General features: G+C 48.9%; 1 protein-coding gene across 1 annotated transcript in view; it reads left to right on the top strand.

The window, feature by feature from the left end:
* The first annotated feature begins 9,482 nt into the window (after positions 1-9,482).
* Positions 9,483-14,493, top strand: part of PDGFRB (platelet derived growth factor receptor beta) — a 213,585-nt gene continuing 208,574 nt past the window's right edge. The window contains exon 1 of the mRNA XM_085617731.1: positions 9,483-9,610. The gene's annotated coding sequence lies outside the window, so the exon portion shown is untranslated. The remainder of the gene's footprint in view (positions 9,611-14,493) is intronic.

Genomic DNA, 14,493 nt, shown 5'->3' on the forward strand with positions numbered 1-14,493 from the left:
GTCATACACATGGTCTTAAATAGTATGCGATCCTCTATGGGCAGCCAGTGTAACAATTTTCTGGCAGCGGTAGCCGAGGCATACCTAGGCAGATCAAGGACAAACCTAGCTGCTGCGTTCTGGGCTACTTGCAAGCGCTGCAGCAGACTTCTATTAAGTCCCGCATAAAGCGCATTGCAGTAGTCCAGCCGAGAGCCGATAAGAGCAACACCCACTTGTTTCCTTGCCTGTTGTGAGAGATAGTGTCTGATTTTTCTCAATCTGTATATAATGCCCCAGCAGGTAGAGACCGTTCTATTAACTTGTTGACACATGTTAAGGGTAGGGTCGATCAAAACGCCTAGATTTTTGGCCGACGAGGTGGGGTCAGGGCACATTCCCAATGAATCAGGCCACCAATCATGTGACCAGACCTTTTCCTTTCCGCCAAACACCATCACCTCCGTCTTCTCCCCATTCAGTTTCAGTGAGTTGTGAATCATCCATTGTCCTACAGCCTCCATACAAGATCTAAAGTTGGAGGCAGTTGACATAACTGACTGGGAGAGAGAGACGAGGGTCTGTGTGTCATCTGCGTAGGAGACTACCTCCATCCCAAAAGATCTTATAAGTCTGGCAAGGGGGGTCACATATATGTTAAAAAGGGTCGGGCTTAAAGCTGACCCCTGAGGGACCCCACATTGCACAGACAGGGATGGAGATAGAAACTCCCCCAGCTTCACTCTTTGCTCTCTTTGACCAAGAAAAGAGGTCAATAAACACAAAGCTGCTCCATCAACCCCAATCTCCCTCAGACGAGATGACAAGACTGAGGGAGATAGGGTATCAAAGGCTGCCGTAAGGTCCAGTAGGATAAGGAGGGCGGTCTGACCCCCATCTACCCGAGTGCGGATATTATCTAGCACTATGGTGAGGGCCGACTCGGTGCTGTGTTCCCTCCTAAAGCCATGCTGGGAATGATCCAGGCAGCCAGAGCTTTCTACGAAAGCTGCGAGATGTTTATTGAGATGAGTTTCTAACATCTTCGCAGGGGCAGGGAGCAGTGAGATGGGGCGGAAGTTTTTTAAGACCCCAGGATCAAGAGATGGCTTCTTAACTAGGGGCTTCACTACAGCCCTTTTCCATTGAGGAGGGAAGATACCATCCCTTATGGCCCTATTCATGATGTCAACAAGGGGAGGCAAAAAGGTTTCCCTGCATTGCTTAAGAATCTTAAGGGGACAGATATCCAGAGGTGAACCAGACTTAGTATTAGTCAGGAGGATCTCTAAATCTTGCAGGGAGAGAAGTGGAAAGCATTCCAAATGTCCCCGAGAAGGATTCTCCATTAGAGCAGTGGGAACCTGAGCCACATCCCTAAATACCGGGGGCTCAATGGTCGAGGTCCTCTGCAACTCCAAGGTGGAATAGATATCAGAGATCTTTGTCTGGAAAAAGACAGCTATACTGTCACAGAGTTGCTGCGAAGCAGTAACAGGGTCCGGGGTTTGAAGGGACATAAGAGAGTCCACTATCCTAAAAAGCTCTTTAGGAGAGGAAAGAGAGGAGGAAAGGGCCGTAAAGTATTCCTGTTTAGCCCTTATCACTTCCTGCTTATACTTCCTCATCAAGATTCTATGGGCTTCCTTGTTCCTCCAATCCCAACTAGAATGCCAGAGCCGCTCCCGTCTCCTGACTTCCTGTCTGAGAGATCTTAGATGCTCCGAAAACCAAGGGGCAGAAGGTATTTTTCTCGCTGAATAACGCACCCGGATAGGCGCCAACTCATCCAGTGCGTCAGTGACAGCCTTTTCAAATAGCGTTACCGCCCCCTGAACATTCTCCTCTTGAGAGACAGCCAGGCTGGAAGCCCAAGGAGCAAAGGAGCCATCCGTAATTTTCCTAAAATCCCTACGGAGTTCCATCCTGCTAGGAGCTTTATCATGCCTGTTCATAGTCGGGCAAGACACCACAAACGGGACAGCCAGATGATCGGACCAAGAGAGGAAGAAGGGGTCCCTTACTCCCAACCTTTCATCGTTCGAAAAGATCCCATCAAGCGTATGACCCGCTCGATGGGTAATGCCTCTGACCAGTTGCGTCAATCCAGAGGCTGACATAACTTCCAGCAGGGAGAGAGTATCGGTAGACTCCGGTGATTCTAGGTGATAGTTTAGGTCTCCCAGAACCGTAAGGTTTTTGCGACAGAAATAGGGTTCTAAGATATGGAGTAGCTGATGACCAAAGTCCCCTCTGGGACCAGGGGGACGATAAATCAAAATCCCATTGAAAGTGGACTCATGAGCAGCCTTTAGAGAAAAGTACATAGCCTGAAAATTATCTTTAGGATCTGATAAAGATAAAGTGTGGCAGTAGAAAGTGTCTTTATACAAAATCGCCAGACCTCCTCCAACACGACCAATTCTATCCTGCCGAGACAGACAATAGCCCATAGGGACCGCTTCCACCAAATCAGGACCAGAGGAGTCCCTAGCCCATGTTTCCGTAACAAAGACCCATGAGGGTTTCCTGTCCAGTACAAGCTCCTTGAAAGACGTATTGTTTTTTATCAATGAGCGAGCATTAATAAGAATGCAGTCTTCTCCTATCAAATTGATTTCAACCTTGGTGTTATGTGTAGACACGTGGGAGATAGGAGGGAGGATCAAATCTCCCGATCCTACCAGTGAACAGCCACAACCCAAAGGAAGTACAAATTTGTCCGGTGCGGTCTTATGGGAACATGGGAGTCTGGGGGGTTTTAGCCTAAGTAAGTCACTCATAGAGTATAAACGGGATGTAAAACTTTCCCTGCACTGACCTGATGTCCAGCCGGACAGCCCGTCCTCAGCGCGGACGGGCGCAGACGGGCTGGACTCTGGCGTGACTCCGGCGTCACTGTGGCGCTCACGCTGCGCGCTAACGCCCCATTCAAGGATGCATGGATCACCGGGTCTACCATTTGGGCCTGGACAGAGAAAGTCAAGAAGGAATCCCATCGGACTCCAGGGGGAGACTTTAATTTTTTGGACTGGCATTCAAGGAAGAATGAGGTATTAGTAAACACGCCTGCTGCTCAGGGCCTGGGTTTATGGAGGTACAGAGATTGGACATTTTGGCGCGGTTAGCGCTCTAGTGCTTATTTTTTTCGGGTAGGCTAGTCTGTGCCTCGACGCAGATCCTTTTCTAGCTCTTCGAAATGCCACAGAGAATCCATTCCCCCGGCAAAGAGGCGCAGACGGGACAATATCCTTAAAGTTATGCGCAAGTGTCCATTTTACTGCTGAGGTGGGGGGAAGAGAGCATACTTGGAATGGGGCGGGGTAAAAACTGCCCATGCCCCCACTCTTTCGGCATAGTTTGTCCAACTACCCTACTTTGCACCAATAACCCTGTCCTCCTCCCGGATGTCAGAAACCACAAATGACATCTCTGGACCCTGGGAATGGGTGGCTGCACAAATCCCGTGTCAACCAGCGGTTTTGCTGTGTAAACAGAAAAAAACATATTTGCACGTAGCGAGAATTTAGGAAGCGCTTCAGCGGTAAAGACGAACCCAGCCAAACCGACTGGAAATCTCTTCAGAGCAGCAGCTACGGCAGGAGGGGCACGCGGCCGGGTTATGTTGTGGAGTCAGATTTAACACAGGGTGTCTTTAATAAAAACATGAGTCAGCTCCTGGCGAGCAGGCTGAATTTTCTAAACATTTCCTCATATCCTGAGAAAAGCGAGGAAAAAAAGGTCTTAAAGTGTAGGGAAAACAGACGGATTGAAAGCAGGCTCCGCTCTGGCCTGTGAAATGTAGTGTGGGGTGGGAGAAAGGCGACGGGCACAGACGCTCAGAAAAGAGAAGAAATGGGAAGAGGGGCAGACAAGACAAGAGGGAGGGGAAACGAGTGTGGAAGGGAAGCAAAGAACAGAGAGAGAGGCGAAGAAAGGAAGGGACGAAAAGAAGAGGCGTGGAAAGGGAAAAAAAGTCAATCCCCATACGCTAAATCCTGGTCCCCCTTGGCTGTGCAAATCATGTCCCTAACACTTAATTTCTCTCTAAGGGCATGTAACGGACGCACTATCTCTGATACCCCTTCTGCATGCACGTTTAACAGGAAGAACCATGAATCCAGGCTGGACTATATTTTTGTAGACATTAGCCTATGGCCAAAGGTCCTGGACTTTAAAGTCACTGATAGATCGGACAGTGACCACAATGCACTTATAATGGAGATGGTGCATCCTGTGGCTGCCGTGCGATCTTCCTCTGTTGAGCTTGGTCATGATCCTGGGAACCTGGTACTTAGCTCAAACAGACGCAGGGTCAAGTGGGGGAAACTGGAGAACTCAGAGGAGTCCATAAGTAACATCTACAGGATAGCACTCCCAAAGCTACAAGAACTGGATTTGCTAATTATGCAGCCTAAAGATCTGCAATTTAACGAGAAGCTGGCCTTAATCCATGACGACCTAGTGGGTGCACTGGGTGAGGTTTTCTACCCAGTGCTACCGCAGAGGAAAAATAAAACACGTACCCCAACATGGTATAATTCATCCTGTAGAAAGATTAAGACAGAATTACTAAATACAGTCAAAATAGGTATGGATAAAACTAAAATTTCTGAGCTTAGACGAAACTACAGGAGAGCTATGGCAGTGGCACGGTCAGAATGGGATTGGAACAGATGGCAGGATCTCACATTCGCACTTGAAACAAGGGATATGAGAAAATTTTGGTCTCTGGTAAATGCCGGCACGGCAGAACCCAAAGCTGCAGTGGAGTCAAACATTGCAGCATCCATATGGGAGGCCCATTTTGGACAGCTTTATCAAGAACCGCTTCGATGCGATGATGAGGGGTATGTGGCTCCTACAATTGCCCATGACCCCACATCTGATCTGGAATTCACTCTTGTCGAGGTGGTTAATGCAATCGGGGGTTTGGCGAAGGGCAAGGCACCGGGTCTTGATAGGTTGCCTGGCGACCTCTTTCGTCTTCATCCAGACATTTGGGGTCCTTATTTCCTCATACTTTTCAATTCCATTCTGGGTGGGATGGAGATTCCCTGTACTTGGCTGGGGGCGGAGATAGTTCCAATTTTTAAAAAGGGCTCTCCTCTTCTCCCAGCCAACTACAGGCCAATAAGTCTCATAGATGTCCCTCAAAAATTATATTCTCGCCTCCTCTTGAACCACCTCTCGGAGTGGATGGAGGACAATAAAATTCTTAGTCCTCTTCAGGCTGGCTTCAGGAAAAAAACGTCCACCATGGACCAGATCTTCCGCCTCGTTCTCCTTTATTGGAAAACTGTAACCATCGAGAGGGGAAGGCTGTACATGGTGTTCGTGGACCTGAGGTCAGCATTCGACCTAGTTCCCAGGAAAAAATTATGGCAGACCTTAAAGGAGTTAGGCGTTCCGACTCATATATTAAATGCCATTATCAGGCTCCATGAGAATAACTACGCACAGGTCAGGCATGGGAGGTTGGGAGCACTATCATCAAAATTCCCGGTCCTCAGAGGGGTCAGGCAGGGCTGTGTCCTTGCACCAACCCTGTTCTGTCTTTATGTCAACAGTGTCATAGCACATCTTGACACTGTTGTCGACAATGATGCCCCCTGTTTGGGCAGCAGGAGGGTACCCGCCATCATGTTTGCAGATGACACCCTCCTGCTGTCAAAATCTCCGATGGGGATCCAACGGATCCTAGATGGATTTGGCCTTTTCTGTAAGCAACATGGTCTAGAAATTAATACAGAAAAGACCAAGTTTATGATATTTAATCCATCATCTAAAACCAGACCTAATCCTTCTCTGAGCACTGAAAGATTGGAGAGGGTGAATACCTTCCAGTATCTGGGGGTAACTCTCCATGAGAATTTATCTTGGGAACCTCAGGTGACTAGAAGTCGGCTCAAGCTTTCTCAACTGTCAGGGGGAATTCTGAAAGTGGCAAATTCCTCTACATACAAACCTATCAGTCCGGCAGTTGAGATGTATAAGACGCAAGCAAGAGCAGCCGCATCCTATGGTGGAGAACTTTGGGGACACAAAGCGGGTCTAGGAATTGTAAAAGTAGAGAACAATTTCATAAGGCGCCTTTTGGCCCTCCCTTGTGGCACACCCCTTCTCCCCCTAAGATTAGACTTGGGTCTACCCTCCATAAGAGAAGACCTGGAATTAATGCCACTGAGATTCTGGCATAGGCTTTGGTCCACCGCTGAGCTCGAACACTACAGGCAAGAGCTTGCCCATGTCATGAATTATAATTTCTGTGATAAAATCCCGTGGCTGGTTTTTATAAAGAAAGAACTTTACCGACTAGGTCTTCACGAACTATGGGATTCCCCGGAACAAGGCTGTTTCAAGGTGTCACGCAAACACCTTGTGGGTATTTATAGGGAAAAAAGTTTTGCCTCCCTTGTTTCTGCCACCAATAAAGGTATTTTGACTGTTAGATTTTTGGATTTTAAGGATTTATACCAATTCGAAGGGTTTATGGACATAATTTTCCCCATACTAGCTAGAAAATTGTTTATCCAATGGAGGCTAGGGACTCTTCCCATTAAAACATTTACTTACAACTGGACAAAAAGGACGGATAAAATCTGCCCAGGTTGTTGCATTTATGATGAGGAAGAACCCCATATTATGTTTTTCTGTCCTGCATACAATCGACCCAGAAAATACTGGTTAGCTCCTCTATGCAGAAACTTGGGCTTAAGGAGCTATCTCCATTCCCTTAGAATATTGAAAACGAGCACGGCACCCCACATAGTATTTGCAGTTGCTAAATTTTTAATGGCCATGTGGCAGTTAAGGTCAAAATATCTTAAAGACTGATCCTTTTGGCTATGATTCTTAACGCCTTTCGCAATCGGAAATTCTTTTTATACTATGATGGTTTTATGTATTTTACTATGTTCTTAAACAAATGTGGATGCATTTTAATGATATTGTTTTTGCATCTTTTATGGCCAAATTGGCCGAAATAAAGAATTTGATTGATTGATTGATTGAAAAAAAGTAATGAGAAAGAGACGTGGATGAAGCTATGGTAGCAGGCATATATTTGCATAGCGCTCTTGCCATTCCTGTGACCTCGCGGCGCTGGAGAACCATAAAATGGGAAATAGGTTATGAGGGAGGGGAGGTGGAAGATATGAAGAAGGTAAGAAAGAGGGGGATGAGATGGAAGAAAAATATATGACGCTAATGGAAAAGGGAATACAAAAAATAGAGAAGGAATTGCTATAAAGGGCCGGGGATAATGCATGACAGGAGAGAGTGTGAGACAGGAGCAGAGCAGTGTATGTGCGTGAGACACAGGGCACACGAGGGTTGAGAGAGAAGTGTGCGTGAGAGGCAGGGAGACATGAATGGTTAGAGAAGGATGGAACAGGGAAGAAGGATAATGTGAGGAGTGGGAACGGAGGGAGGTAGAGAGTTGGCGAGGAAGAGAGCAGAGTGAGTGAAAGAGAGAGCTGGGGTAGCGGTGCAGGGAGAGCGAGGAGAGGGTGGGGGTGCTTGGGAGGAATCCGCATTCTTGGCCACAGACTCAATGGAAATACTTCTGGGACAGACACAGAGGGTCAAAAGCAGACATGGCAGGAGCCAGAGACAAGAAGGGAGACATCGGGAGCGAGAGGAAAGTGGGAAGAGAAGTGAGGGGGGGTGAATAGTGAGACCGTGCGAGAGCTCAGCGGCATGAGACAGCGCAGTAGAAAAGGTGTCTTCGGTGATCGCACGGATTCGTAGTAAAAGACTGCCGTAGGAGGGATGAACCCCACCACACAGGGGCGTCGTGAACCCCACACGCTCGTAGCTTGATGGGGCGAAGGGGGTACCACTGAGAAGTGTGTGCAAAATACAACTTTTAAACTTTTGATCGAGACACTGGACTCTACAACGTAGGTGCTCAGTACCACAGCAAGGGAAATGTTATGAGGAGGTGGGCAGAGGGAACAAATGAAACAATCTATCACGAAAGAAAATAAGGCAAGGAAGGAAGGAGAGAGGGGCAGGCCAGGGATGGAAGGAAGGATGGAGGAAGGGTGACTGTATAAAAGAGATTGATGGAAGGATGATGGGTGGACCGATGGGAGTGTGGTTCTACGAATGGATAGATTGTTAGATGGATGGATGGATGGACGGACAGACAGGCGGATGGATGTGTGGGTGGATGGACGGACGGAGGGGTTGGGTGGATTGATGGATGAATGGGTGGGCTTGGTGGTCTATGGAGGGATGGATTGTTGGATGGACGGAGAGGGGTGAGTGGATGGATGGGTTTGGGGGTCCACGGATGGATGGATTGTTGGATGGATGGAGAGGGGTGAATGGATGGATGGGTGTATGGATGGGTTTGTGGATGGATGGATGAGGGTGTCTACGGATGGATGGATTGTTGGATGGACAGAGAGGAGTGGGTGGGTGGATGGATGGGTGGTTTTGGGGGTCCGCGGATGGATGGATTGCTGGCTGGACGGAGAGGGGTGAATGGATGGATGCTTGTATGGATGGATGGATGAGGGTGTCTACGGATGGATGGATTGTTGGATGGATGGAGAGGGGTGTGTGGATGGATGAGGGAGTCCTTGGATGCATTGTCGGATGGAAGGAGAGGGGTGGATGGATGGATGGGTGTGTGGGTTTGTGGGTGGAGGGATGGATGAGGGAGTCTACGGATGGATGGATTGTTGGATGGACAGGGACGGGTGGGTGGATAGATGGATTTGTGGGTTTGGGGGTCCACGGATGGATGAATTGTTGGATGGATGGAGAGGGACATATGGATGGACGGACATAGGGATGAATGGATGTCTAAAATTGTTGACAAAGGCCACTCTTTGGTGGAATGAGACGGAGGCATGGAGGGACACGGGTAGATGGACTCCGTGAGATACTGGGTCAGACATGCATGATGAGGAGAGGGTTCAATACGCCAGTCACCGCGGCTGCCAAAGGAACAGAATCAGAGGGCGCAGCTTATGAGCTGTCAGCGGGTCAGAGGCTCTTTGATCTCAAACGTCATGTGTCCTTTGGTGTAGCTAATGACGTCACGCATCGGGGACCCCACTCCTAGACTAGCGCTAGGCAGTGCTTAAGGTTCCCAAATGGAGGGAGGGGGCTGAAAGGAGAAGGCGCGTTGTGCACATGCCCTCCTGGTTTCGCCGGGGGTCTGCCGGATGTCAGAGAGCTTTGCTGCTTTTCTCTTCGGTTTTTAAGAATAAAATCCTGATTGCTCCTGACCATAGAACTTCTGAGTTGAGATGAGCTGCTCAAAACCTTGAAATAACCAACCCACGCCCAAAATCAACGAGAGCCCGCTGAACGCGACAATTGAAATAATCGGAAACTTCTATAAAGTTTAAGAAGCCCGTTCCATGGTCGTCTGAAGGGCAGCGCTCCGCCCCCCAGCCAAGAGCCAATGGGCTGCGGCCCCAGTGCCCCCACCCTTGAGCTGCGGGTGGGGGGCTCCCCACTCTTTCCTTCAGATGGGCAGATTTGGAAGACCGTCCGCCCACGGGGAGGTTTGTGAGCACTTTTCTACCGAAGCTGAGACATTTAAATAGACAAGAGGGGCTTTTGCGAGCCGGAGGGGCCAGGCAGCTTCGAGCAGCAGAGACCACTGACGGTAGGACACTCTTCATTACCCCACGTACGCCAGCTTCTGTTTCCCTCGGGCCACAAGCTCTACACAGCAGCACCCACTCTCCTCGCCCCCTACACGCTCTACATGGCGGTACCCACCCCCACCACAGTACACTAGAAAAGTGAACAATGTACTGTGATGCACCTGTGTGTGTGGGGGGGGGGGGGGGTGGAGGCGGGGCTGTCATCCTCTGTCGGGGCACTCGAGCGGGATTAGGACGGGTGAGTTTGCCACCAGGGGACCCTCACTACACCTGGGGGACAGGTCCCTCCCTCTTGTATCCCAATCCCCGCTTCTAAGCACTGCAGCGCGACCTTCTTCAGAGAGCACTTGTCCCATGTTCAAACGCAGCACGGGCCCTTTCTGTGCTATGACATATCAAGCATGGGGGTTTAAACTCGCTATCGGGGCCGTGCAGCGCGCGAGAAGCACTTGTTTTGGTCCACAACACACGCGCAGCGGGTTTCACCCCAAAATGAAGGCAGAGGCAGAATGTTTGGGCTATGCAAATATTTCGCACGGACACGCCCACGGCTTTGGTCTACTGTCTCCTGCACAAAATCTCAGGTCAATGGCGCAACGTTAAGGCGGGAGTACTTAAAAGCTAGTTTGGTTTTGATAAAAACTGAAGTTTGGGGCAGAATCTTCAGCAGATGTTAGAGAAGGCGGGCGAGATCTAATGGGCCCCGCCCCCAGCATTTTTCCTGGGCTCCCTGGAATGTGTCTGGCTGGACGGACACTAGTTTGCTTTGGACTGAAAGTTGACGGCTAGCAGCAACACCCACGCCCGTTATGTGGCTTTACTATCCATATGCGTCCCGTGCATGTTCCAAAGCGACCCCCCGCCCCCCGTACTCAACCCCCCTCTTGCTGGCTTTTGTGCTATTTGTATTTTTGCCTCAGTGCTTTTTTGGCGGTCGAACAACTTTTGTCTGCCTCTTTGAAAGGATGACTGCCGCCCATATATCTTCACCAGTGTAAGAGACTAAACCCCTCAGTGTCCACAGCGCAAAAAATAGAGCCAGATGAAGATGTTCGCTGAATATTTGAATAGTGGCTGTAGTGGTTTTAATTAATGGCTCTTTCGTGCATGTTTAACACTTCTAGTTAGCCGTGTTCACTGTACTGATGACACCATTACACACTTCCCTCATTGTGCACAGTACAGGCAGCAAAAAAGCAACAGCTCGAATGCCATCACAATCTGCTTCAGCAGCGGGCAACTTTACAAAGTCCGTCAAGTTTTAGAGATAGTATCACGGGTGACGTCACAAAATACATAAATGTGGCATCACGCATGCACCGAAGTGGACAAAGGAGATAGCAATATGGACCATTGTGTAACCACCACATTCTGAAACAGCTGCACTAGACATCTTTAAAATAATACCATCTTTCATACCCATGGCACCACAAGTGACATAACTGCAGCAGCAGGGAAGTTTAAGGTTTTACCTTCAATCGTGCATATGACATCACAAGTGACATCACCACCTGTCATCTCGCGCGGTCTGAAAGGGGACAACAGAGGCGGCAACTCATGTGGCAATAGAATCAGCCTGGACAGGAGCGTGACACTTTTAGACATTTGGCTCATTCACACTGTTGATGCCACGGATGACACAGTCACATGCACACTCCACTTGCGTGCCTTCTGATAGCATCACAATTGACCTCACACACGAGGTTACTCACGAACCAGAACAGAGGGCATGACGCAGTGGGCAGCAAGGAATGATACCACACATCGCAATGGTTGTATTACTTACCTCATTAGCATGTTTAATGTAACACCTACATGTTGGTCACTACTAATGCCGGTCCGCTATTCGCCGCTGCCCAGTGGAGCAATGCGGATAGCACATCATTGGTCACAGGCTCCTTTCAAAGGTCTCCTTCGTCTCCACTGATGACGTCACTACGGATACCACAGGGTAGGCAGTGCAATGCACGGGGTGGACATAGTTACTTCATAATATAGAATCTCTTCTACATACCAGCATCTCTCCTCACAGAGGTGTGTTGTAACATCCACAGCTGCGCACCCTGCTAACCACCCTTCTGTCGCCCAAACCGCACTGAGAAAATGGAAGCTAAACAACGAGAAAAGTCCCCCCAAAAAATGAAATTCGTTCAACTCGGATGTTTGTGCTGATGACATCCTTCATGACGTCACGCACCACCCCACGCATCTTTCTGTTGCACTAAATCGTCGATCCCCAGTGCTGGAAATGATGAACACGTCGGGGGTCCACTAGGGGTTTGAACCCGTGACCCTACAGCCTGGAGAGCTCTCTTCTGATTGGTTGTGTTTTTCTTTCACTTAAGTATGTGGCAGCTGCTGCCCTACCACTATGTGTTGTCAATAAGATTATCATTCCGTGACTCATACGTTGCCTGACGTATCGGTGGTGGCGAGGCAGCTTTCTGGTGTTAAACATTTCATTTGGATGAAAAGAACGTTGAGGGAGGCATCGACTCTGCCAAGATCACACACTCATTGTCAGGGGGACAATCGGAGGGCTCCGTCATGCGACCGACCGTGGCCTGCCACCCACGTTATGAGCTTTCCACGTCTGCGTGGTTCCTGTTTGGCAGTTCTAATAGTGCCCTTTGCAGCTGAGCGCTCGGCGCAGGGGCCCGGAGGGCTGCGGCGCTGCCTGCTTCTCTTGTTTTGGGATATGATACCCGGGCACGGCTCCCTTCCAGAAGCCTCTCCCCTCCCAAACCCCTCTTTGGCATGGAGAGTTTCACGTGACTTTGTTATTGTAATTCCCGGTGGCAGCACGCTCTGGAAACAATTAAGAGTGTCGTAACTGCTGGAAGCAGGAGCCGGTGAAAGGGGAGGAGCCTAGGCTCAGAGACCCGAGTAAAAACCCGTTCTGTTGTATTCGCGCAGTGCTGTTTTTATTGTCCCGTAGTGTCACAGCGCTGTAGTGTACAGGGAAACCAGTGTGTGCTCAGTGTGGGAAACATCCATTACAACGCAGTCATTACAACGCGCTACCTTTACACCGTGGCTGTTACAACACAACAGCCTTACATCTCATGCCATTCCAATACAGCCATTACAACGCATGTCACTACAACGCATGCCAGTACAACGCATACCATTACAACGCATGCCGTTACAACGCATTATATGGTTAATAATGGGGATTTTTAAAGTTTTAGGGTGGGAATGGGTTTTAGGGTACATGAGAATAGTCATTTTTACCCCTACACTGTCCAACACTTACCCTACTGTTGCACTCACTGTAGTGGGAATAGTCATTTTTACCGCTACACTATCCAACACTTACCCTACTGTTGCCCTAAAAGTATTATGCGTTGTAATGGTATGTGTTGTAATGGTATGCATTGTAATGGAATGCGTTGTAAATGTAGTTTCTAAAAATGCATTGTAATGGCATGCGTTGTAAAATCATGCGTTGTAATGGATGTTGCAATGTAAAAAACGCGTTGTAAAAGCATGCGTTGTAAATGTTTACGTTGTAACATGTCCTACTCCTGAGCGCGCGCTGTGAGCTCAATCATCTTCACCTGCATGGGTTTGGTGCCTGCGGTAGGTGAGGGCCCTGGTGATAAAAGTACCCCCTGGCAGGTCCATATCCCACATCTTATGCCTGAGCTTCACGCTTCCCACAATCTCAATGTACCTAGCGCTTCACATCACCGGCCGGAGTTCCAAGCTCTTTACACTGGCTGTACAAGTGCTCGAAGCTCTCCAGACTCTGTCTACGAGCCCCACGTTCTCCACACTGTCATGGGGCACCTTACCCAGTATTGAACATGTCTTTCATTGCATTATATTTTCATTTACATAGCGTCTACTGTGCTCACTATTTCAGACGAGCCTTTGAAGCACTTTATGGCGAGCAGCAAGTTCCTGAATAAATGTATCTGAAAATCTCCTCATTTACGCTGACCCCCTCAAGCTCGAAGTACTATGGACGTGCACCAAGTTTGCCACACTTTCAGAGACTCACCTTCCTTGCATTGGCTGTCCGTGTGTCTGAAACACCCCACACTCTGAGACCAACGTCCTTTGCACTCTGTCAAGGGCTCCTCGCCCACTACCCTGTCCGCACCTGGGCCTGAAATTCTCTTGGCTTTCAATGAGTCCCCACAATCTTCACACAGTCCATGTGCACCAAGTTACCAACACTGTCTGCTCATGTGCCCAAAGCTTCTCTCACTTCCTATCCATGAACCCCACGCCCCTCACACTGTCTCGGTACCCTAAACTCCCCACATCCTCTGGCTGAGCCAGGCCCCCACACCTCTGCCCACCTGCCCTAAGCGATGCAGGCTGTGAGCCCGCCTGGCACCCTGCTATCTGCCCACATGACCCAAACTCCTCGCCCTCTCTGCGGTGGCAGGTAGTGTTATATTAAGGTATTACAAGTGCCACTAGAATTATGTGGCAGGAGAGGGCCAAATTATGAGGCAGGATTGAGTAAATAATGTGGCAAGAAAAAACGAATTATGCGGCATAATGCGGCACGTTTTGTAACAGTATTACGTCCTTATTTTGTCATTTCTACACTTATTAACAGTGCCTGGGAATTGGTTGCCCCTCATTAGGACCAGTTTAACACCCAAAGATGGCAATAGGCAACAGAAAGGTGACCAGTCCAGCTTTGCAAAGGGCCTTCCACTGAGCGGCAACACGCGACGTTGCATTTTAGCAACTTTTGTGCAGTTTGAGCTAGAAACCCATTTTTTTTAATCTGCAGATTGTGTGGCATAGGATGGATTATGTGGTAAATGCAGCAAATTTATAATTATGCGAAAATCGTCGCACATAATTCCAGTGGCCCTGGGTATTACTAGGCAGCGGCCCAGTGCAACACCTCTATGGG

This window comes from Triturus cristatus, chromosome 7 (assembly GCF_964204655.1).
Source record: "Triturus cristatus chromosome 7, aTriCri1.1, whole genome shotgun sequence".
NCBI lineage: Eukaryota > Metazoa > Chordata > Amphibia > Caudata > Salamandridae > Triturus > Triturus cristatus.